Source organism: Apodemus sylvaticus, chromosome 13 (genome assembly GCF_947179515.1).
Source record: "Apodemus sylvaticus chromosome 13, mApoSyl1.1, whole genome shotgun sequence".
Taxonomy (NCBI): Eukaryota; Metazoa; Chordata; class Mammalia; order Rodentia; family Muridae; genus Apodemus; species Apodemus sylvaticus.
Window position 1 is genome coordinate 55911245 of NC_067484.1, and position 27416 is coordinate 55938660.

Genomic DNA, 27416 nt, shown 5'->3' on the forward strand with positions numbered 1-27416 from the left:
CTTCAGGTCTCTGAAGAAGGAAATTGAAGAAGACCTCAGAAAATGGAAAAATCTGCCATGCTCCTGGATTGTCAGGATTAATATAGTTAAAATGGTCACCTTGCCAAAAGCGATCTACAGATTCAATGCAATCCCCGACAAAATCCCAACTCAGTTCTTCACAGAGTTAAAAAAAGCAATTCTCAAATTCATCTGGAATAACAAGAAACCCAGGATAGCTAAAACTATCTCATCAAATTGGGAAAGGATATTCACCAATCCCACATCTGATAGAGGGCTAATATCCAATATATACAAAGAACTCAAGAAGTTAGACCCCAGGGAACCAAATAACGCTATTAAAATGGGGTACAGATCTAAACAAAGAATTTTCACCTGAAGAAATTCGGATGGCCACGAGGCACCTTAAAAAGTGCTCAACATCATCAGTCATTAGGGAAATGCAGATCAAAACAATCCTGAGATTTCACCATATGCCAGTCAGAATGGCTAAGGTCAAAAACTCAGGAGACAGCAGGTGTTGGCGAGGATGTGGAGAAAGAGGAACACTCCTCCACTGCTGGTAGGGCTGCAAGATGGTACAACCACTGTGGAAACCAGTCTGCAGGTTCCTCAGAAAACTGGACATGAGACTTCCAGAGGACCCTGCTATACCTCTCCTGGGCTTATACCGAAAGGATTCCCCAGCATGCAATAAAGACACATGCTCCATTATGTTCATAGCACCTTATTTATAATTGCCAGAAGCTGGAAAGAACGCAGATGCCCCTCAAAGAATAAATGGATGCAGAAAATGTGGTATATTTACACAATGGAATAATACTCAGCAATTAGAAACAATGAATTCACAAAATTTTTAGGCAAATGTTTTGATCTGGAAAATATCATCCTAAGCGAGGTAACCCAAGCACAAAAGAATACACATGGAATGCAATCTCTGATAAGTGGATATTAATTAGACGAGAAGCCCTGAAAACCCACGGCACAAATAGCATAACAATGACTCCCATGAAGAAGTATGGAGAGGGTCCTGATCCTGGAAAGGATTGATCTAGCATTGGAAGGGAATATAAAGAAAAAGAAAAGGGTGGGAGGTGATTCGAGAAGGGATGGAAAAAAGAAGGTTTATGGGACATATGGGGAGGGGGGATCCGGTAAAGGGGAAATCATTTGGAATGTAAACAAAGAATATAGAAAATAAAATATATTTAAAAAAAAAGAAAAAAAGAATGCATAACATATTTTTGAGTCATTTTTCCTTGTAAGAGTGAACAGAATGGCTGGTTTACTTATGTATTGTGAAGTCTGTGTTGTATTAGCAGGGCCCTTGTCAAGAATTTCTTAGAATTAAAATCCCACTGCCCTGTCTCTTTCTTGTTCCAGAGTTGAAGAAGATCAGTTATGAGCTCACGGATTTAAAGATCATCACATCTAAGACTGGACAAGCAAGCACAGGGAGACAGACATTTCCCCAGATCAAATACAGCTGAGACAAGATCAGACACTCGAAAGCAAAAAAAGAACATGTACACAGTTGTAACTTCCTTGCTAAATAAAAGCTGTTTTTAAAGCCAAAATAAATAAATAAATAAATAAATTAATTAATTAATTAATTAATTAATAAAAGAAAAAAGAAAAAAAAGAAAAACGCAGGAAGTCAGGATGACTGCCTGGGGTGACATTTAATAGGCAACAGATCTGCACAAAGATGATGATTTCCACCTTCATGGGCATCTGAGTTAATTATTGATATGATTAAAAACCATGACAAAAAGCAAATAAAGGACTAAAGGGTTTCTTACATCTGCTGGTAGTCTGTCACTGAAGGGAGGCAGGACATGAACTCAAGCAGGACAGTAACCTGGAGGTCAGAGTGGAAGTGCAGACCTTGAAAAAGCACCTCTTACTGGCTTGCTCCTCATGGCTTGCTCAGTCTGCCTCTTACAGCACATAGAACTATCATCCCAGGGATGACTCTGTCCACAGTGAGCTAGATTTCCCACATTAGCCACCATTCAAGGAAAATATATTACAGGTTTGCCCACAGTAGAAACATTTTCTCTGTCTGGGATCCCTCTTCCAAAATGACTCTACCTTGAATCAGGTTGACATGAAACTGCCCAGCACAATGCATCAATACCAGTACTACAAAGGCAGAACTTGCAGCAAGGGGACTAATCCTTCCTGAGGTCACATTCCTAACAAATCTGAGAACAAATGATTCTAACCTCTATCTGTTTTATATGACCAAATGTTAATATTATGTAATAATGACACATTTTTAAGAAAGTTTAAGATATGCAAGGAGCAAGGATAGATTGATAGTTAGTAATAAAAAATGCAGTGTGTGTGTGTGTGTGTGTGTGTGTGTGTGTGTGTGTCCGTCCTATCATTGCAATGATGATTTTGGTTCCATTATAATCATAGATTCTTCTGGTCTCCTCTTATGTTCTTGTCATTAGACTCTGTACATCCACAGGATCACACATAGTTATGCAAATGTGTGTCATGTGCATAGCTTTGTAAGGTGATCCAGAATATCAGAGATGGATAAACAACAGCCTCTGCTGATGGTGTGGTGCTAAGGAAAGCAGTTGAAGGAATGGCAGCAGATAGGATGCTTCAAAGCACCAGTTCTGATTTGCCACTGTGCAAAAACTTTAGGGAAATATTATGTGTCTAAGTTGGAGGAGAGAGGATGCTCCCTCAAAGGATGCCTCTTCCTTTCTATCCCTTCCTGCACCCTATAAATCTTGCCCCATCCTCGAGCACACAAAACAACAATTAGCCCCATCCTCCTTCTCTGTTGCCTGACACACAGAGAATTTTAATAGTAGTAAAAATTCAGCTGTTTTAAGGAAATTACACAACTTTGGTCATTCCAAGAATTACTTGGAGGCTTTTGGAAATGAGAATATTGTGGAAAACTGCCCTGAGATGACCCACACTGAGTTCCACCATCCCAACTACTTATTGATGTGGTTGAAAATCAAATAGATCTTTTCCTATAATGCTGATGACTGAGGTATGAGAGTATAAGGCATAGATTCAAGTCACAATTTGCTATCTGTACTCTCTGTTAATTGACTGAAGCCAGGTTTTATATCTAATTTTTATTTTTACATTTGAAATTTAGAAACTGCATTCAAAGCTTAGAAACTTCACACGTGAATGAGTTATTCTTCAAACTGTTGAACATTGTCTTAGTCAATGTTATTTGCTGTGAATATACTGTGACCACAGCAAGTCTTATAAAACTGAAACATGTCATTGAGGCCACCTTACAGATTTGGCGCTTTACTCCTTTATCCCCATGCTGGGAAGGATGGCACTACACAGACAGACATGGGGCTGGAGATGTAGCTGAGGCTTAGACATTTAGATCTGTAGGCAGGAGGAAGAGAGAAAAACTCTAAATCTACAATTGAAAACTCCAAATCACACCACCTGTGACAAGTTTGCTTCAATAGGCCATACTAAACCCAACAAGGCTACGTCTTAATCACTGCCAAGCCTTGTCACTCCATAATGACCATTTAAATAAGTCAGCCTATGGGAGTCACTCCTATCCAAACAGCCACACTGAGTAGATAGTATCCACCCTTTTCTAATAAACGTCATGATATTCTTACTTGGAAAACTAGATTATTTTTTTCTTTCTGAGATAGGGTTTCTCTGTAGCCTTGGTTGTCCTGGATCTTGCTCTGTGGACCAGGCTGACTTTGGACTCACAGATTGTTGCCTGTCTCTGCCTTCTTTGTGCTGGGATAAAAGTAGGCTTGGGCCACCACCACCTGTTTTATTCTTCAAACAAATTGTAGAGAATGGTGGGAAAATAATATAGTTAGAAAAAACTGTGCAGGTGTGCTGTGTATGTGTGAATCCATGTGTACATGTGCTGTGTATGTGTGTATTGAAAAGTGTAAGTTCCATGGCAGAAAATATTACATCCTATAAGTATATACATTCTACAAATTACAAAATAGTTTTTATGGAGGATACAAGGCTTTCAGAGATTTGGCTTTAATTTCATTTTGATGCAAAGCCTTACTGGGTGGCCAGATAAGTTTTATGTAGCCCAGGCTACTGGCAAAACTCATGGGATACACCAAGTAATAGAAAGAAAATTCAAAGTAATCTTCCTGCCTTAGCCAACCCAATAATAGGATAAGAAGCTTGTCCCTTCGCCAGGTCTAGCCCATAAGTAATTTTTAAGATCAGTTTTATTGTATTCTTTTTCCTCTTTGGCACAGCAGCCTGCAGCATAGTATATAACAGTCTTTCACCAAATAGTGAAATAAACCCAACCCATGGAGACCATATGCTCGCCTCACAGGGACTAAAAGACCATTGACTCCTTTCATGGTGAACTACTTCCTCATGAGGTGAGTGTTATTTTCCAATTTACAAGGGTGGAGGAACAGATGCCCCAAAGGGAAGCATTCCCAGGTTATCGTGGTGTGGTGGTACATTCACGTTCTACAAACCCTAGTGTCTTTGCACAGCTGGTATGTTAATGGAACTCCTTGGTATCTGCTTCCTCAAACAATATCAATTTTGCTCTTCTAAATTCTGGCAATGCTGGGAATTGGGATTAGCTAAAGCTGCAGAAGGGAGACACCATTCTGTCAAGACACTACTAACAAAATATGGATTTTACAGGACAAGAAAGGACATGATATGATAAAAGCATTACAAATGTCTTCACCTCTATTGGACAGGCATCTGAGCCATGTGCTTAGGGTCTTTCTGTCTCTCTTTCTCTGTCTCTGTCTCTGTCTCTCTCTATCTGTGTGGGGGGGGATGAGGGAGTGGGTGCGGTTTTGTATGTATATATGATAAACATGAGACAACTATGTTGATAGCTAATCATGACTTTTTCCTGTCTTTTTTCCTTTTCTTGCCTGGCAGGTGTAAATGCTTCATGGTTTACATGGCCTACAAGGATTTATATCAACTGTTCAACACTGAGGTAACAACTCATTAGGCTGTCTGGTTTGGATGGTCTGCATGGGTTTCCTATTTTTGCTGTTGACCCTGGCTTTTGGGACATGAGCCACTATGGTTGCTTGTGGGTGGCCACTTTGCCAGGTCGTTTATTGAAGACCTTGCTGTACATACTACATTTTAAAGAAGGTTATGGGTTGGGTACCTAAGGTGCTTGAATAAGGGAAAGCTGGTCTCTGAACCTCTTATAAACCTGGTGAAAGTGTGCATTTGTCTACCTCATAGAATCAGGTAGGCTTCCTGCCCGTTGCACTGGCTTGGCTGTCATATTTGTATCAGTTTGCCTTTTCCTAGGAAATATCATGGATGTGCATGAGTTTTGATAAACCTGAATCAGTCATGGGAAATGCAAGAAAATAGTACTCTTAACTTGGTGGAGAGTAAGGGTAATTTTGTCTTGAAAGACTCAGAGTAATAGTAATAGTAATATGTGTGTTAGCTTTGACCAGGCCCTTGGGGGCTGTTGGAGCACTTGTTGAAAAGAATTCTAGTGTACCATGTCTAAACTCAATGAAAAATTTCTCCATTCAATCTGGATGCCTGAGAGAAGGTTCCTCAGATACTGGTCCAAACTGTATGTAAGTCCTGACAAATCTTTCATAGAGACAAAGCCTATTAAATCTCTTTGGACTATATTTCTATCCATTTTAAGACAGGTTAAGTCCTGGTTTTAATAAATGGCCATTTTTGTCATGATGCTCAAAGATGCTGTGATGCTGTTTATTTCTGTTTTAGCTCAATGAGATCTTCGCCTTCCTGGAAAAGCTGGAGGCCATTGCTCAAGTTCATGCCAATGGTGCAGATATCATTGCCCAGGTAACTGCATGGAGTGAGTAATCTGTGTGAACTTGGTTCTGCTTCCCATCCATTTCTTCTCTTCAGCATAGCTTGAACATCCCAAGTGTTCATGACTCTGGCACAAACACATTGCTAAAATCAAAATCCATGCTCAAAAAGTTTATAGCTCCGGGCTTACCTTTTACTCCCAATATTAGGTCTGCAGAGGTAGGAGGGTACTCAAAATTTCAAGGCAATTAGATGTGATTTCAAGCTTGTTGTTCCTGGCTGGAAGTACTGTGTCTTTGTTCTTTAAGAATCAAAATGATCATCCACGAGGATCAAGTAGGCTTCATCCCAGGGATGCAGAGATGGTTCAATATAAGGAAATCCATCAATGCAAACCACTACACAAACAAACGCAAAGAAAAAATCCACATGATCATTTCATTAGATGCTGAAAGGGCATTTGACCAAATTCAGCATCCTTTCATGCTAAAAGTCTTGGAAAGGACAGGAATTCAAGGCCCATATCTAAACATAGTAAAAGCAATATACAGCAAACCGGTAGCCAACATCAAACTAAATGGAGAGAAACTTGAAGCAATCCCACTAAAATCAGGGACTAGACAAGGCTGCCCCCTCTCTCCCTATCTTTTCAATATAGTTCTTGAAGTCCTTGCTAGAGAGATTAGACAACATAAGAAGATCAAATGGATACAAGTTGGAAAGGAAGAAGTCAAACTATCACTATTTGCCGATGATATGATAGTATACTTAAGTGACCCAAAAAACTCTACTAGAGAACTTCTACAGCTGATAAACAACTTCAGCAAAGTGGCTGGCTACAAAATCAACTCAAGCAAATCAGTAGCCTTTATATACTCAAAGTATAAGCAGACTGAGAAAGAAATTAGAGAAATGACACCCTTCAAAATAGCCACAAACAGCATAAAGTAGCTTGGGGTGACTCTAACCAAACAAGTGAAATAACTATATGACAAGAACTTCAGATCTCTGAAGAAGAAAATTGAAGAGGATCTCAGAAAATCTAAAAATTTTCTTGCTCGTGGATTGGCAGGACTAATATAGTTAAAATGGTCATATTGCCAAAGGCAATGTGCAGTTTCAATGCAATCCCCATCAAAATCCCAACCAACTTCTTCATAGAGCTAGAAAGAGCAATGCTCAAATTCATCTGGAATAACAAAAATCCCAGGATAGCTAAAACTAATCTCAACAGTAAAAAAACTTCAGGGGGATTTAGTATCCCAGACTTCAAATTTTACTACAGAGCAATAGTGATAAAAACTGCATGGTATTGGTACAAAGTCAGGCAAGCAGATCGATGGAATAGGATTGAAGACCAAGAAATGGACTCACACATCTATGGTCACTTGATCTTGGACAAAGGAGCTGAAAGCATCCAGTGGAAAAAAGATAGTCTTTTCAACAAATTGTGCTGGTTCAATTGGAGGTCAGCATGCAGAAACATGCGAATCGATCCATTCTTATCCCCTTGTACTAAGCTCAACTCCAAATTGATCAAGAACCTCCACATAAAACCTGACACACTGAAACTAATAGAAAATAAACTGGGGAAGACCCTTGGGGACATGGGCACAGGGGAAAAGTTCCTGAATAGCTTATGCTCTAAGATCGAGAATTGACAAATGGGACCTCATAAACCTACAAAGTTTCTATAAGGCAAAGGACACTGTAAAAAGGACAAAACATCAACCAACATATTGGGAAAGGATCTTCACCAGCTCTAAATATGACAGAGGGCTAATATCTAATATATACAGAGAATTCAAGAAGATAGAACCTAGAGAACGAAATAACCCCATTAAAATGTGGGGTACCGAGCTAAACAAAATTTTTCACATGAACAACTTCGGAGGGCTGAGAAACACCTTAAGAAATGTTCAACATCATTAATCATTAGGGAAATGCAAATCAAAACAACCCTGAGATTTCACCTCACACCAGTCTGAATGGCTAAGGTCAAAAACTCAGGAGACAGCAGGTGCTGTCAAGGATGTGGAGAAAGAGGAACACTGCTCCATTGCTGGTGGGATTGTAAGATGGTGCAACCATTTTGGAAATCAATCTGGCGGTTCCTCAGAAAACTGGGCATGGCACTTCCGGAGGACCTTGTTATACCACTCCTGGGCATATCCCCAAAGGATTTCCCAGCATCTAATAAGGACACATGCTCCACTATGTTCATAGCAGACCTATTTGTAGTATCCAGAAGCTGTAAACAACCCAGGTGTCCCTCAACAGAGGAATGGATACAAAAAATGTGGTATATTTATATAATGGACTACTTACTATTCGGCCATTAGAAACAATGGATTCATGAAATTCGTAGACAAATGGATGGAGCTGGAGAACATCATACTAAGTGAGGTAACCCAGTCTCAAAAGGTCAGCCATGGTATGCACTCACTGATAAGTGGATAATAACCTAAAAACTTTGAATACCCAAGAAATAATCCACATATTAAGTGATGTCCAAAAAGAACAGAGGAGTGGCTCCTGGTTCTGGAAACACTCAATGCAACAGTACAGGGGAATACCAGATCAGGGAAGTGGGAAGGAGTTGATGGAGGAACAGAGGGAGGGAAGAGGGCTTATGGGACTTGTGCGGAGTGGGGACCAAGAAAAGGGGAAATCATTTGATATATAAATAAAGAATACATCGAATAAAAAAAAGAAAAAGAATTGGTCATCAGCCAGGCAGTGGTAGCAAATGCTTTTAATCCCAGCACTCTAGAGTCAGAGGTTGTAGGGTCTCTGAGTTTTTGGCCAGAATGGTCTACAAATCCAGGTTAAGAACAACCAGGACTACACAAAAAAAGGCTATCTCAAAATCAAAACAAAACGCAAAAACACATCTTAATTTTCAAGGTCAGCTAATGGTGTGTACCTTTAATCCCAGCACTAAGGAGTCAGAAGAAAGGTAGATCCTGTGAGTTCCAGGACAACCAAAACTGTATAGGAAAACCCTGTTTCAGAAAACCAAAGCCCATACAAACAAACAAACAAACAAACAAACAAAAAACCCAACCAAACAAAAATGAATCTTCAAATTTTCACCATAAATCTGGTTACTAAATTTTCTTTCTAATTTGACTGATGTCTTCTCCTATTGTTTTTAACTTGGAGGCAGCAGTTTCAACTTATATATTTAGTTAGATAAGAAGTTAAGAAAGGAATATCTAAAAGTTACATGCTAAGTAAGTCTTCTGTCACTAAAAGAGTTTACATCTAGAAAATTTTGATTGGATTATTGGCCGTTCTTTTAATTGCATCTGGAATGAAAAAAAATTCCTGAACAAGGTCATGCACAGCTCCTCTCTCTCTCTCTCTCTCTCTCTCTCTCTCTCTCTCTCTCTCTCACTCTCTGTTGCACATCTCTCTCTACCTCCATCCTTCCATCTAGAACTTTCTATATACACAAGTCCCAATGGAGCTCAACGAAATCCCGTTGATTCTACTTCCAGAATTCTTGGATTAAAGGTGTGTGCTACTATGCCCAGATACCAAGGAGTTTTCTGTAATTGACCATTTGATGTGAGGCCCTCCCTAAATGTGGGCGGAGCCTTTTGCCTGGGGCATCTATAAAAGGACTTGATGGAAGGAACATTTGCTTTTCTGTCACTTGCCCTCCTTCTTGCTGGCAAGTTACCTTGTCCTGCTGGTTGCTGCTCCATCACTGGAAGTAGGACCAAGTTCCTTGTGATTTCACCAAAGACCAAAGACTGCAGAGCAGTACAAGAGGATTCTGTTCAGATTTCTATGCCAGATTGAGACTGTGGAGAAGTCCAGCTTGGTGCACTGAGCAGCTCTGGATTGTCAGCTTTTTCAGATTAAGAAAGACACTGACTGTTGGATTATGCAGGCCACGTCCTTATCTATGAAAGAAGGCTTCTTCTACAGAGTTCAAGAAATGGAACTCCTCGGAGATAACTCTACATCCAATATCCTCAACATGGCAGAACCTGAGATTGAGGTGGAAATCAAAGATGACCAAGAGGTAATTGCTGCTGAAGAGAATAACATTTTCCATGATCCTGCATTAGGCCTCGTGGACAACCCCAAGTACCAGGGTATCCTGAACCAACAGGGTGATAAGAACCTGGAAGTCAGCTTCAATGACCTTGGTGTTGATGTTGCCTTCTGGAATCACAAGAGTCATCAAAACCCCAGACATCTACAGTTGGAGGGATTGGACACCTTAGATGCCAGAGTTCAACAACCACAAGTACTTGCTGCTGAAGAGAACAGCGTTCTCCTAGAACATGCACTAAGCTTTCTGGACAACCTCGAGCACCATGGTTTCCCGAATCAACAGGGTGATAAGAAGCTAGAAGTCAGCTTGAATGACCTTGGTGGTAATGTCACCTTCTCAAACCAAGAGAGTCATCAAAGCCCCAGACATCTACAGTTGGAAGGATTGGAGACCATAGTTGCCAGAGTTCCAAAATCTCAGCCCCGGCGCACTCGACCACGAATACGTAGAGGTCTTACACCCTGGCAGCAAGGCACACTTGAGAAAGCCTTTCAAGAAGTTCAGTACCCTAATGAGATCACAAAGAAGATCCTTGCAAGACAGCTGTATATGGGACAATCCGAAGTGCACCGGTGGTTTAAGATGAGAAGAGCTAAGTACAGGAAAATTCAGAGACTGCAAAAGCTCAAAAGTGCCCCTAACGGTACCCAAATTTCCATTGACTAACATTTCTGGAGAAGTCCTGGCATGCCATTTTAGTCCAGGAGCAACCTAACCCATTTCATCAGTCACAATCTGAGTATTCAGAAAGAGAAACAAGTTTTCATTTCAAGGCCAGCCATAGCTACTTAGGGAGATGCTGACTTAGCAGAAAACATCTGTAAAATAAACCCTTGAGCTTCCTGGTCTCTGAGAGAAGAACAAAAAACACCAGAAACAACAACTACAAAAAAAGATAGAGCAAGTCATGAAAAGTAAAACAAGCAAGGAGAGGACTGGACAGTCTAGGGAACCAGGCTATAATAGAAAGAAGAGTTTGAGAGTGAGCCAAAGCTACGTGATGTTATGCCTGTGCTAAGGCAGCATTTCGTCAGAAATTTGACCCAGGACAGCAGACCTCAGAACCTTCCATAATAAAGAATTTAGGTCATGTTGGGATCCACTGGCTTCTCAGGAACCATATTAACTTGCTAAAGAAATGATGAAAGCAAGAGCTACAAGGTCCACAATGATCATCTGTAGGAAGCGAAGCCATTCACTACCCGTTTCCTGGACTGCCTAATCAGATGGATACACAGTCCCGACATGCTTTGAGAAATGCACTCAGCCTTGAACTCTGCTAGGAAGAACCAGGAAGAAAAGGAGATGGAGATCTCCATTCATCTGATGACATTCACAGTGAGGAAAACAGCTCCTTCCTGCAGCATCTCTTGAACACCTGGTGCCAGGCACTTGACTGTAGATGTCAGCACAAACAGGCTTTGCATAGCCTTCAATGCCAAAGAGAATTCAAACTAATCTCCTTCAGAACATAAGCAGAGGTCAGTGACTGTGGCAGTCAGGCCTACAGGAGTGGTATATAGGCTCTCATGTTGTTCTGTGACCCCTTCCATTCTCACCATGTAGCTTAGGCTGTCCTTGAACTTACAGAGATAGATCTGCCTGCCTCTGTCTTCTTTGTGCTGGGATTAAAAGTATGTGTCACTAGACCATTTTCAATAAAATAAATAAAGAAATCTTGGTCTCTCAGTGCAGTTATTTGGGGACTAATATAAGTTTAATACTGTAGGAGGGGTAGCTGGGAAAGGGACAGCATTTGGGATGTAAATAAAATGATTAATTTAAAAATCAAAAGAGCCACTCAAATTCAGGCTTAACAGGATGTTACCACTGGATTATGGATCATAATGAATAACCACTAGAAGCAATTTTAATCTCTCAAATTGATATCCCCCAGCAGGCATCTTTACTCAGAGATACTGTATCTGGGGCTCCTTTCCTTTTCAAGTCCCAAAATACAGGACTCTAGCTGTTGTGATTTCAGAGGCTCAGCAATATCTTGAGATAGGAGGAGGTGAGTGAAGTATGCCATTCACTCTGACATGTTTTAGTGCAGTGATATGCTTTCTTCCCATGTCTCCTGAACACCCAAACTTAAATCTTTTTACCCAGAGTCCCCAGTTTGTAGTGCTCTCATGGGATAGACCATGGGTGCTAGAACTGTTACCCCTTTCCCGCTTCCCATGTGTTCAGCCCAGCAGCCAGAGGCCCTAGCTCTTCCTTGGCAGCCATGGAATCCAGTCTGCTTCTTGTATTTCGGACTTGTAGTGCCATTGCTTGGTTGGAAAGTTTCCCCCCTGTGGCTCCTCAGTGCAGATGCTCTCCCCCTCCTCTTCAACCCACTTCTTCCTGATATTGGAAAGATCTGTTCTCCATAAGGAAGAAGAACCAGGGCATTTTTCCATTTGGATAAGTTTCTAGTGTGTATTTATTAGATTCAGCTACCGCTGAACATTATATCATGTCACCTAAATGAAGGCATCTGCTATCCTCAAGAGTTTTCCTGTATGCTTCCACAGGATTAAGAGCAAAATGCAATCTCCATGGGTTAGAAACAAGGAGAATTTTCAAATCTCCCAAATTGCCAAGCTAGGGCTGAACTTTATTAAATGACACGATGTCATTAAACCCACAAAGAAATGTATCTCCCCTCCTCATTAAGTGTGTAGAACTGACCGTGCCTTAAAGATGGCGCTGCCCTAGCCTGGCCATCCAGAGTAAACAAGCCCGTATAAGGCTTGGATCACTCAGTGGCGTGATCTCACTCCATGTTGCTTGGCCAATGGTAGAGCAAAGTGTCATCTCGGACCATGCTCCGTCCTAGCAAAGGTATATGAGTCACGCTCTAGGGAGATTCGGGGGCACACCCAGGAAGCTGTAACTAAACATTCATTCTGAGTAAACTCTCTCTGGAAGGAACTTGTGTGCTAGTCTTTCTTCCTGCTGGTCAGGGAACTGGCATGGCTTATTTGGTGGCCTGTATGGGCACCCTTTTTTCTTCACTTCCACGGGAGTTCCAGAACCTGTTGAGAGTAAGAGCAAGCACTTGGTAAGTGGCCGGTAAGTTGGGCCCCACATTAGAAAGTCCTCAGAAGAAGGCCTCATCCCTTTTAGGTCCTTGGAAGGAGGCATCATAAAGTGAAAGTAAAAGCAGCTGCCAGACTATGTTCATGCCAGGAGGAATCCCTCCGTTAACTGTCATTCTGGTGTTTGTGGCAGTGGTTCTGATAACTTTAATCAGCTGTTTTTGCCTCCGTTGCCATAAGTGCAAAGGCACAACTATTCAGAAGTTTTTAACGGGAGTGAGGGGTTTGTGGAAAGTTATCCGCAGCTGTCTGACATGTGAGAGTTGCCTGCCTGCCATACAAGCTACAGCTGAGGCCTTAGCGCAGGTTAAAGAGGCCCGCTCTGATACACGCTCTGTTAAATCTCAAGAGCCTCCTAGCAAACCACCGCGCCTGTATCCTAGCTTGAAAGCAATAGAGGGGGAGCAGGTTTCAGGAACAGATGGCAGCTCTGAGAGTGAGCTAGATATGGAGGATCTAGAAGAAGCTATACGGGAGCTCCTAGTAAAGGTAGAATGAAGGAGAAAAAAGAAAGAGAAGGAGAAGCAAGACAAGGAGTTAAAGGGGGAGAACATGGAACTGAGAAACAGGGTGTTGCAGACAGCCCCTCCGCCCTATGCGGAAGTGTCCGCTGGCCCATTGTCCCTAGGATCAGCAGAAGGCGCCAAAGCATCTCATACCTTTTGCCCTAATACATGGAGAGAAACCACTATGGCTTTCCCAGTCTATGAAGATGCTAATCAAGTGAGATCTCATGAACTGCCCGACTTCAAGCTCCTAAACAATTTGGCAGAGTCAGTTCAAGCATATGGCATTAATGCCTCTTTCACCCTTGTGCTGGTTGAGTGCATATCTGGGAATGTTATGATGCCCTCTTATTGGCAATCCACAGTTAAGGCGTGTTTGAATATGGGGCAATATCTAGACTGGAAGTCCATATACGCTGAACTGGCACAACAACAAGCTAGGGAGAATGTTGCTAATGGCCAGGCTTCTTGGTTTTATGACATGCTCATGGGCAAGGGATAGTGGCTGAACAATCAGATTAACTTTCCCATCCAGGTGTATGATCAGGTGAGACAGATAGCCAAGAAGGCTTGGAAGTCTCTCCCATATAAAGGAGAGGTTTCTGGCAACAACCAAAATTCTTCAAGCGGCTACCCAGCCATTGTCAGATTTTTGTGGCCAGAATGATGGAGGCAGCAGGTCGGATTTTTGGAGATGCCTATGTGGCTATGCCACTGGTGCAACAATTAATTTTTGAGCAGTGCACTCGTAAATGCCGCAATGCCATTACCCCATGGAAAGGGAAGGGATTTCAGGCCTGGATGAAAGCATGTCTTGAGATAGGAGGACCTTTATCCAATGCTGGATTGGCAGCAGCTGTTGTGCAAGGAGTAGTTCAATATTCTAAAACTAAACAAAGATCTCCTGGAGCTTGCTTTTCTTGTGGTAAGCAAGGACACCTTAAGAAGCAATGTCCTAATAAAGGAGGATTTGTCCCAGGTGTTGTAAAAGAAATCACTGGGCCAATGAGTGCAGGTCGGTCAAGGACATCCATGGCCAGCCTTTAACTCAGGGCTATGGTGGCGCCCGGCCAAAAAATGTGCAGAGGGGCCCTCGACCCCAGGGCCCACAAATATATGGGGCCATGACAGCGCCAACCCCCGGAACTACACTGGCCTTTCTGAGATACCGAGAAGGGCAACCCCAGGATCCGCAGGGTTGGAACTCCTATGCACCACCCGAGTCGTATTAATACCACAGATGTGGGTACAGCTGATCCCTACAGACTTTAAAGGTCTATTACCAGCAGGAACAGTGGGGTTGCTATTGGGGAGATCCTCTTCTGCCTTAAAGGGTCCAATCATTCATCCAGGAGTTATTGATTCTGATTATGAAGGGGTTGTTAAAATTATGGCCTCCTCTTCTAGGGGGGGTTACCGCCATCACTCCAGGAGATCACATCGCCCAACTTTTACTTTTGCCCAGTTGCCATAGTTCATTTGCTGCGCGTACAACTCGCCAAGGTATCCGCGGATTTGGCTCAACAGGTAATGATGCTATATTCTTTAGTTTACATCTGGACGATGTTACAATTAAGAGTTAATGGCAAGAAAATCCAGGGTTTATTAGATACTGGGGCTAATCGTAGCATCATTGCCACTAAAGATTGGCCTACCGCCTGGCCGGTACAGGCATCTGCTCAGTCCCTGCAGGGCCAAGGGTATGCAAATGCTCCTAATATGAGCGCAGCCCTCCTTTCTTGGAAGGATGAAGAAGGACATAGTGTTCAATCCCAACCTTATGTGCTGGAGTTACCTATCAGCTTTTGGGGCAGAGACCTGCTAACACTCATGGGATATCAATTGACCAATAGTGGATAGTCATTGCCCTCACAGCGGATGATGTGGCACATGGGATGGCAGCCTGGGCAAGGATTGGGTAAAGATTCTCAGGGGGATATACATCCAGTAACAGCAACCCCTAAAAGAGATAAAAAAGGATTGGGTTTTTCTTAGGGGCCGCTGAGAATATTCCTATCACCTGGAAGACAGAGGAGCCAGTGTGGGTTCCTCAGTGGCCTTTCTCTTCTGAAAAATTAGCTGCTGCAGCTGGTGTGGCTCTTTCCCAGGGCATTCAAATGCTGCTGTGTTAAATAATCTATCTGCCAATGTTGCACAAGCACTCGATGTACAAGCCTTGATTAATGGGCAGATTAAGGGAGGCCTCATGGTAGTCAATCAGCGAATTGACTTAGTGCAAGAACAAATAGATACACTCTGGCAGATAGCCCAATTGGGATGTGAGTGGAAGTTTTCTGGATTGTGTGTGACCTCTGTATATTATAATAATTATTCTCAAGCTGTAAATCTTTCTAAAGAATTGTCTAGCTATTGTACAAGTAATTGGTCCAGATCATTTGACAGCCTCATGAAAGAATTGTGTGTCTCCATTACCATGGTTAATTCTCCACGTGTGGATGCCTCGATTGCTGAAGGATTTTCTTCTAGGTTTCTTCAAGCAATGTCTCACCTAAAGGAGTGGGCAGGAGTAGGAGTGTTGACTCTTGCCCTGCTGGGGGCCTGTGCTCTGGGTACATTTTATCTCTGCTGGATGGCTCTAGAGCACAGGCCCTTGAGGCAGGAGTTTCTCCTCAGGCGTGGCTGGCAGCGATTGATAAGCGCTAAACTCCTTTCCACAATTTCTCGAGCATAGGACAGCCCTTGCACTCCACGTGACATTGTTCACATTCTACTGTGGATGGGTGTCCATTTGCTTTGTGACCCAGTCTTTGCACCTGGAGGGATTCTTGCACATTGCACCCAGTAATGTGGGTCAACTTCTTGGCCTAACCGTTCTTGATCACAGGACCACTCATGAAGGGTTTTGTTTGAACAAAAGGTATCAGTCTTTTATAAAAACAAAAAGGGAGAACTGTGGAGAGCTGACGGCGCCTTAAAGATGGCGCTGCCGGAGCCTGGCCATCCGTAGTAAACAAGTCCGAATAAGGCTTGAGGCTTGGATCACTCAGTGGTGTGATCTCACGCCATGTTGCTTGGCCAGTGGTAGAGCGAAGTGTCGTCTCGGACCATGGGGCATCCTAGCAAGGTTATGTCAGGCACGCTCTAGGGAGATTCAGGGGGGCACACCCAGAAAGCTGGACCTAAACATTCATTCTGAGTAAACTCTCTCTGGAAGGAACTGGTGTGCTAGTCTTTCTTCCCTGCTGTTCAGGGAACCAGCGTGGCACAATTAGGAAATATCCATTTGCAGTAGACAAGAGACAATCAGAAAACTGCATCAGGTCAAAGACAGAGAAGTACTATCTAAGTGGTTATAGCTACAACAGAGCTGCTCTCACACTGACAGGACTTAGAGGAGTCAGAATTGTTGTAAGATCCTCTAGGAAGTCAGCCGTGAGAGTGTCTTCAGGAAGCAACTGGGAAACCTCAACCCTGTTAACACCGTATTAGAACATCAAAACAAGACCCAAGCAAAAACCCTAGTATATATGATGACCCAGAAGAACAAACTAGGCAAAGAATTGCAGATAAAATAAGAACTAGCTTCTCCCAGGATGAGTTCAGTATAGATATCTAATATAAATTAGTTAATCCTGAAATTATGTGCATATAAGTGCCTCCAAAAAGATTCAACTTGATTAGATGTCTCTGCTATTACATTTTCATTTCAAGGCCAGCCATAGCTACTTAGGGAGATGCTGACTTAGCAGAAAACATCTGTGAAATAAACACTTGAGCCTCCTGGTCATCAGGTTGATTAGATTTCTCTGCTATTACATATATGTAACAATAACAATATTTTTAAAAACCATGTCAACAGGCCATGCTTTTGAGGGGAAGTGAGAGGCAGGTATTTGAGAGGGGGTGGAAGGAAAAAGGGAAGGGAGAAAGTAATATAATCATATTTGAATCAAAAGAAACAAAAATTTAAAAAAAAAACATTTAATCTGCATATCCTATTTCCAAGCAAAAATAAAACAAGGGTCATTTCCTCATTCGTGCAAGGAAGCCACAGCTGTGCTTTGTCCAGAATAGTGAAGTCTTTATTGTTGTGATGGACTCATGGAAGCTGTGTGTTAAGAGTTTGACCCTGATAAACTGGCTTCATTATGCGTTAACACATGTTACCCGAAGATAGTTGATATAAGGCAGAAGATATTTCATTGTAAACCTTAACCTTTAAGTGCCTCATTAGGGAGGAGGGCTCTTACTAGAGCCTGAAAGAAAATATTTCTAGAATTCAATCAATGAGAATGGCCAGAAGACAAAAGGAGGTTGATATAATAGAAAAATCAGCCTCTGAGGTGTTAAGAGATGTTTTCTTTTTTTTTTTTTTTTGGAACGAAATATTTTTTTTTTATTATTCGATATAATTTATTTACATTTCAAATGATTTCCCCTTTTCTAGCCCCCCCACTCCCCGAAAGTCCCGCAAGCCCCCTTCTCTTCCCCTGTCCTCCCACCCACCCCTTCCCACTTCCCCGTTCTGGTTTTGCTGAATACTGTTTCACTGAGTCTTTCCAGAACCAGGGGCCACTCCTCCTTTCTTCTTGTACCTCATTTGATGTGTGGATTATGTTTTGGGTATTCCAGTTTTCTAGGTTAATATCCACTTATTAGTGAGTGCATACCATGATTCACCTTTTGAGTCTGGGTTACCTCACTTAGTATGATATTCTCTAGCTCCATCCATTTGCCTAAGAATTTCATGAATTCATTGTTTCTAATGGCTGAATAGTACTCTATTGTGTAGATATACCACATTTTTTGCATCCACTCTTCTGTTGAGGGATACCTGGGTTCTTTCCAGCATCTGGCAATTACAAATAGGGCTGCTATGAACATAGTAGAACATGTATCCTTATTACATGGTGGGGAGTCTTCTGGGTATATGCCCAGGAGTGGTATAGCAGGATCTTCTGGAAGTAAGGTGCCCAGTTTTCGGAGGAACCGCCAGACTGATTTCCAGAGTGGTTGTACCAATTAGCAACCCCACCAGCAGTGGAGGAGTGTTCCTCTTTCTCCACACCCTCTCCAACACCTGCTGTCTCCTGAATTTTTAATCTTAGCCATTCTGACTGGTGTAAGATGAAATCTTAGGGTTGTTTTGATTTGCATTTCCCTAATGACTAATGAAGTTGAGCATTTTTTAAGATGCTTCTCCGCCATCCGAAGTTCTTCAGGTGAGAATTCTTTGTTTAACTCTGTACCCCATTTTTTAATAGGGTTGTTCGGTTTTCTGGAGTCTAACTTCTTGAGTTCTTTATATATATTGGAGGTTACAGAGTTTCTGTAAGGCAAAGGACACCATCAAGAGGACAGATCGGCAACCAACAAATTGGGAAAAGATCTTCACCAATCCTACATCAGATAGAGGGCTAATATCCAATATATATAAAGAGATGTTTTCATAGTGTGTGTGATATAAGTTTTTAAGGGGTCATCCTATGTGTTCACCCTGCCACACCACACCAACCATCCCCATGCCAGATTTGTTTTTCTGAGATAGGGTTTCTCTGTATAGCCCTAGCTGCCCTGGAACTTGATCTGCAGACTAAGATAGCCTTGAACTCAGATATCTGCTTGCCTCTGCCTCCCTAGTGCTGGGCATTTGGCTTTCTTTTTTGTTTTGTTTTGTTTTGTTTTGTCTGGTTTGGTTTGGTTTGCTTGGCTTTGGTTTGCTTTGGTTTGCTTTGGTGTGGTTTGGTTTTTTTCAAGACAGGTTTGCTCTGTATAGGCCTGGCTGTCCTGGAACGAATTCTGTGGAGCAGGTTAGCCTCAAAGTCAGAAATCCCCAAGCCTCTACCTCCCAAGTGCTGGGATTAAAGGTGAGTACCACCACTGTCTGGACCTTGGCTTTCTGTTGGTTGTTTGAATTGTCTGGAAGAATTTGGCCCACCCTCAGTTAATCTGCAGACACACCCAGAAGTATTGCTCACTAATCTAGTCTCCTAGGTTATAACAAATTCAATCAAGTTGCAGAAAGAATGCTAAGGCTGAGGTAACTATTTTCTGTCTAGTCTGCCATTTTTTGCTATCATTAGAGCTATAAGAAAATTTTCTCACATATATTTGCTGCTCTTATTAGGATGTTCTGCACTTTGGTGTTCTTAGAAGCCAATCACAACGGAAGTCAGTTAGAACTGCTGTGTATACTTAGCCACAATAAGCTTGGATCTGCACCAACCACTCAGCTATATTTCCTGATTCTGTGTGTGACCTTTTATGCTATTGCATTTATAAGCTGCCCCTGGGATGGACTCCAAGAAAAGAGAGACACTTGCACCTATTTAGCATAAGAGTTCCATTTTGAATAGGAGTTGAATAAAAATTTTTAGCCCTCAATTTTATTTTATTTAATTTTTTCCTGCAAAGAAAATTTATTGTAAGTACAATATAATTAAACATTTATATAAGTGTTGCCAATGGAAAGATTTTATAAATGATGATATTTTCTGATACATTGTTTTATAACATTTGCATGTCCTAAAGAACTTTGATAACCATGGTACTGTTCCTTATAAAGTGTTATAGATCAATGAGAGATGAATACATATGACAATAGTGAGTATTTTTTCCAAGCAAAACTGAGTGATATATTAAGTTTAATTTGTCCCAGGCTGCTTTATCTGCCTAGACTATTCTATCTCACAACATCTGTTCCTTTACAAACCATCAAATAGTCAAATGCTTAAATATATTCTATTGTATATTTCTGTAAACACCAGAGAAAAGAACGTCGAGTTTCAATTATCTTTTGGTTCTTTTATAGTTGGTTATATTGCACTTTAATTTTTTTAAAGAATACTTTCTACCTCATAGTTTAAAAATAATTCTATAACATACACATTGCTGAACATATGATCTTATTTATTTTCTGCTTTAAATGGTTAAATAATTCTATTATGGCTTTTTAAAACTCTAGTAAAATTTCTTCTCTAGAGACATCACTAATTATTTAATGATGATCTCTAAGTTGGGTTTTGACTAGAATTTGAATAAAATCTTCCAGAAAAGCTTTTATTAAATAGAGTCATGTTAAAATCATGACTTCTGAATACAGTCCCAGTTAGTGAATGCAAGCCACAATACTTTACATTTGAAGTTCTTCATATAATATCACTCCAACTTTTCTTAGTATGTCTTAAAATATTTACAAGTTTCTACTTTATGCAGTAGCTTACAAGGTATTTCATATCACCACACCCTGCACTGTATCAATACCACAGAAATGAGAAAAAGATACATTGCTCTCTGTAAGAGCATTACCAAAGTGCTAATAATGAAAGAACATCATAACTAGGATGTGGAACCAGAGACAACCAGAAGTTTTAAATAAAAAGTAAATGGATTCAGCATCCCTTGTAAAGTAGAAATACCTGAACACCAGCGTCAGTAGCTATAAAACAAAATCACTCATTAATCAGGATGTTCATCTTTTATTGACTGGATAAAATAGTACCAGTGAACTAAATCTAAGTACTGACATGAGTAGGTTTATTACTGTGGGTGTGTATATTCATTTCCAGATACAGATTGTTGTTCATAGGTCTCTTTTTTTAAATGATACAGTTACTAAAACTAACCAGGAAATTAACACTTCACATTGTACAAGACCTGTATTTTATATATACACACACATTCTTTGTTTCCATTGCAAATGATTTCTCTTTCCCAGTTCACCCCTCCCCATAAGTTTCATTAACCCTATACCCTCAGCCCATTCTCTAATCAACCCTTCCTAATTCTCTGTCCTGGTACTCCCCTACAATGCAGGAACAAGTCTTTCCAAGACCAAGGCCCTTTCTTCCCTCCTTCTTGGGAATCATTTGATATGTGAATTATGTCTTGGGTATTCAGATCTTCTGTGCTAATAACCACTTATCAGTGACTGCATTCCATGTGTGTTCTTTTGTAATTAGGTTACATCACTTAGGATGATATTTTCTAGTTCCAAACATTTGCCCAAGAATTTCATGAAATCATCATTTTTATTTGCTGAGTAGTATTCCATTGAGTAAGTATACCACATTTTCTGTATCCATTCTTTCCTTTCATTGAATACAAATAAAGCAAAGATTGACCCATCCAGCAAGTATGCAAGGAGATGTTCTCAGGGTGTTGCGTCTGAAAATCGTGGAGAATAAGTGACATTTTATTGGTAATGTAGATAAAACAGGGACACTCTTCTCAAGAGATTTTAATAATAATGATAGAAATATTAATAATAATGATAAAAAAACAGGTAACTTTTTAAATATTTGACTATATTGCTCCAAATGTGCAAATATATTTTCATTGTGTGTGATGTAAGTCCTTACGGCTTACTCCTGTGTGTTCCCCCTGACATACCACACCATCCAACCCCACGCCAGATTTGTTTTGTTTTCTTTGATTTTCTGAGATAGGATTTCTCTGTATAGCCCTAGCTGTTCTGGAACTTGTTCTGCAGACTCGGATAGCCTTGTACTGAGATATCTGCTTGCCTCTGCCTCCGAATGGCTGGGCATTTGGCTTTCTATTTTGTTTGGTTTGTTTGTTTGTTTTGTTTTGTTTTGTTTTTTTGTTTTGTTTCATTTTGTTTGGTTTGCTTTTGTTTGCTTTGGTTTGCTTTGGTTTGCTTTGGTGTGCTTTGGCTTGCTTTGGTTTGGCTTTGTTTGGTGTGTGTGTTTTTTTTTTTCTTCGAGACAGGGTTTCTCTGTATAGCCCTGGCTGTCCTGGAACAAACTCTGTAGACCAGGCTGGCCTTGAACTCAGAAATCCGGAAGCTTCTACCTCCCAAGTGCTGGGATTAAAGGTGTGTACCCCCGTTGTCTGGCCCTTGGATTTCTTTTGATTGATAGAATTATCCAGAAGAATTTTGCCAGCCCTCAGTTAATATATAGACACACCCAGAAGTATGCCTCACCAATCTAGTCTCCTAGGTGATAACAAATTCAATCAAGTTGCAGATAGTTGAGGTAAGTATTTTATGTCTAATCTGACATTTTGTGCTATCATTAGCACCATAAGAAAAATTTCTCACATACTTTACTGCTCTTATTAGGATGTTCTGCACTTTTGTGTTCTTAGAAGCAAATCACACCAGAAGTCAATTAGAACTGCTGTAGATACTTAGCCACAATAAACTTGGATCTGCACCAACCACTCAGCAACACTTCCTGATCCTGTGTGTGACCTTTTATGGTATTGCCTGTCTAATCTGCCCCTGGGATGGACTCCAAGAAAAGAGAGACACCTGTACCTATTTAGAATAAGACTTCCATTTTGAGTAGGGGTTGAATGAATTTTTTTTTAGCCCTTTATTTAATTTTATTTTTTTTCATGCAAAGAAAATTAATTGTACGTACAATATAATTAAACATTTGTATCAGTGTTACCAATGGAAAGATTTTATAAATGATAATATTTTCTGATATATTGTTTTATAACATTTGCATGTCCTAAATAACTTTGATAACTATGGTACAGTTCCTTATAATGTTTTATAGATCAATGAGAGGTGAATACATATGACAATAGTAAGAATTTTTTCCAAGCAAAAACTGTGTGATATAATAAGTTTTAATTTTCCCAGGATGTTTTATCTGCCTAGACCATCCTATCTCACAACTTCAGTTCCTTTACAAACCATCAAAATATCCAAATGCTTAAATATATCCTATTGTATATTTCTGAAAACACCAAAGAAAAGAACATTGATTTTCAATTATACATTGGTTCTTTTGTAGATGGTTTTATTGCATTTTTAATGTTTTAAAGAATAATTTCTACCTCATAGTTTGGATATAATTCTATTAGCATCCACAATGCTGAACATATATGATCTTATTTATTTTCAATTTTAAATGGTTTAAATAATTCTATTAGGGAATTTTATATCTCTATTTAAAGTTTTGGGTTTTTTTTCTAGAGACATCACTAATTATTTAATAATGATCTCTAAGTTGGGTTTTGAATAGAATTTGAATAAAATCTTCCAGAAAAGCTTTTATAAAATAGAGTAATATTAAAATCATTACTTCTGAATACAGTCCAAGTTAGTGAATGCAAGCCACAATACTTTACATTTGATGTTATTCATATAATATCACTCCAACTTTTCTTAGTATGTCATAAAATATTTACAAGTTTCTTTTTTATGCTGTAGCTTACAAGGCATTTCATATCACTACACCCTGTACTGTATCAATACCACAAAAATGAGAAAAAGATACACTGATCTCTGTAAGAGCATTACCAAAGTGCTAATAATGAAAGAACATCATAACTAGGATGTGGAACCAGAGACAATCCAGAAGTTTTAAATAAAAGTAAATGGATTAAGCATCCCTGGTAAAGTAGAAATACCTGAACACCAGTGTCAGTAGCTATAAAACAAAATCACTCATTAATGAGGATGTTAATCTTTTATTGACTGGATAAAATAGTACCAGTGAACTAACTCTAAGTACTGACATGAGTAGGTTTATTACTGTGGGTGTGTATATTCATTTCCAGATACAGATTGTTGTTCATTGGTCTCTTTTTTTAAATGATACAGTTACTAAAACGAACCAGGAAATTAACACTTCACATTGTACAAGACCTGTATTTTATATTTACACACACTTTGTTTGTAGACCTGTATTTTATATATACACACACATTCTTTGTTTCCATTGCAAATGATTTCTCTTTCCCAGTTCACCCCTCCCCATAAGTTCCATAAGCCATCTTCCCTCAGCCCATTCTCCAATCAACCCTTCCTACTTCTCTGTCCTGGTACTCCCCTACAATGCAGGAACACTCCTTTCCAGGACCAGGGCCTCTCCTTCCTTCTTCTTGGGAATCATTTGATATGTGAATTATGTCTTGGGTATTTAGAGCTTCTGGGCTAATACCCACTTATCAGTGACAGCTTTCCATGTGTGTTCTTTTGTGATTAGTTTACATCACTTAGTATGGTATTTTCTAGTTCCAAACATTTGCCTAAGAATTTCATAAATTCATCATTTTTATTTGCTGAGTAGTATTCCATTGAGTAACTATACCACATTGTCTGTATCCATTCTTCCTTTTCATTGAATAGAAATAAAGGCAAGATTGACCCAGCCAGCAAGTAGGCAAGGAGTTGTTCCCAGTGAGTTGGGTCTGAAAGACTTGAAGAATAAGTGACATTTTATTGGTAATGTAGATAAAACAGGTACACGATTATCAAAAGATCTTAATAATAATGATATTAATAATAATGATGATGATTATAAAAGAAACCAGTTAACTTTTTAAAGATTTGACTATATTGCTCCAAATGCAGAAATATTTATTTGCCCAACATAATAAATTTTGTACTTTTACCCCTTGAATGCATTTTAGCCCAGAGCATACAAATATAATTTTCTCAAATGCTGCCTTCAGTCATCTAAGAATATTTCCCATTTTGTTTCTCTTATTTTAGGAGCAGACATGGATGCTAGACATGTGGATAACTGACCTAGAAGCCCATATTCTGAGCTGACAGGAGGAGGTGGGCTTCACGGGAGTTGAGGGGAGAAGCACAGGGTGAAAAGCCAAGATGGGCATGAGACTTGTTTTCACCAGTGTTTTCTGGGAGACTGGTTGTCACAGTCCTAGCTTGCCACTCACTTAATGTACTCTGGGATGTTTCTATTTGTTTTTGCTTGAGCAACTTCCACAGAGTTTAGGCACAAGTGTGACTGGAAGAATGTGATAGAATCTAAGACTCAATTTATCATTGTTGGGTGACTTCTCTCAGAGACCTCTTCTGGCTAGGAAGTGTAATGGAGATGCTCTCTGCCCTTCAACTGCCTTATGCTCCCTAGTGCTTGATTAGTAGAGCTGTATGTCTCATCCTTTGCTAATCATCCCAAATCCTAGAGAAATTCTATGCACTTTTTTCACATTGCTGTGAGTCTTACAAAACATTGACAAGGGGGGAAGGAAGTTCAACAGACTTTTCAGTCAATATGCCTAGTGGTTCTTGTCTCTTTTGTCAGCACCTGCTGCTGGCACAGGGCACAGAACTTGGAATTAGTTGCCCACCAATCTGAGAGCAGTGTTGTTCTGACCTTCCACATTATGGGATCTCAAGGCTCCCATATCAATGAAGCTAATCCTCTTATGGCAAACTCCACTGAAGAAGCAGAACCTAAACATTTAGATCTTCCCTCATCTCTTCTATAGCCAGCAAGAAATTTACATGTAACACAGATATAGGGAAAGTTTCCTATTACAATGGTGCTATACATTTTTGCAAGCTGAATAATACATTTGTATCAGGTGCATCCAGAAGGAGATGTAGAACATGGTCAGCTTTCTAGATGTTGTCTGTTGATATTATCTGTAAATTAAGGATGGGCATTCCAGTCACACACAACATTCCTGAAAAAAATATGTGCCTTAATGATTCCAGGGTCTTTGTTAGAGACACTTATTCCCAGCTGTGTTAACTTCATGCATTATTTCAGGTATTATTGCTTCCGTTCAATGTACTGGCCATTCGTAGGTAAAGTTAGAGGTCAGCCATGGGCTAATCATTTTTGAAGGACTAAAAATTCCTTTCTATGGAGTTAGCTGGCCATACTGGTCAACACTTTGTGAAACCGGAAATTCTGGTCTCTGGAGAGATAGGCTGGCAAGACAGATTTCTTCAGAAGCAATCAGGGATTTCACAGCAAAGTTTATTTTTGTTCCTTGGTTTCATTTCTCAACCTTGCTCTACATCCACCACCTCAACCTTTGCCAGACCCTTCTCCTTTTTAGGACGAAGGCCACTTAGCTGTAAGTCTCTCCAGCTGTTGAAGTTCTTTTGAGTATAGTTGAAACTCGAAGTAACCTTCTAGAAATAGTCATGTCATCCAAGTGCAGAAAATCCTTTTTCAGCTGGAGGGAAGAGGATCAAAGGGGCCAGGGCTGGAGTAATAGAGGCTGCTGAAGTGGTCAGCAAAGGTATGAAGGGGAGGGGGGCTGAGCCTAGGTAAAGCCAAAGCCTTTCAGCTCAAAGCTCACCAAGACATAATCTCAATTGATGCTGTTCAGAAAGCAGAGCAATGGGCACTGAGCATATTCTCCGGGGTGCTGTGTCTGAGTGCTTGCAGTTACCTGCACCCCAAAGCCATCTGGAACATTCCAGCTCAGTCAACCCAGTTCCTCAACATGACTGAACCATATATACAATGGAGTGACTCCTTTGCTTTATGAAGCCACTAGCATCTGTAAGCCATTTGAAGCATTTTTTTTTTTTAGTATTGGTCTGTGCAAGCTAATCCAGAAAGTTATATCCATATGAAAAGAAATGGCTGCTGAATCCATGATGAATCACCACTGTGTCTGTACTCTAGGAGGAGCTGGACTTGCTCAGAGTTTAGGCAATGGCAGACTTAGCATTGGTCAGAAACTGACCAACAATCACACCAACAGCCACTGGTCCAGGCAGTGATTTCTCAAAGGGATTAATCATTTCATCCTTACAATGGCTCCAGTGATCAGGATTCTTTGGTGCTCCTACTTAGCCAGGAGAGCAGAAGCACCACTGAGAGATTCTGAGATCTACCAGAGGTTCCCTGCCTTGTACATAACAGAACCAATTTTTACTCTCAGTCAATCAAAAGAGCCCAAGCTCCCAGATCACCATTGGTTAATCAAGTGTGGGTAAACTAATCAGTATTCCCCATATGGATTAAGTGCAGCTGGCTTAGTTGGCATATTTGGAAGCATGAACTCTACATTGTAGTAGGCTTGAAGAGATCAGTAATAAAAAGAGTTGCTGTGCTTTGCAGCTTGGTAAAAATTCTAATAAGAAATCCTATGTAGAACTAACCCTTTCCTGACACCATTGCTGCAGGAAATCTCTTGAAGAACTCATGTTCCTAATAGTCTTCACCTGTGAATGATGGGATTTTGCTTTCCCAGAGACTCTGCCCTGAAGTTGGGGAATAGAGGCATATTGGAGGGGGGTGC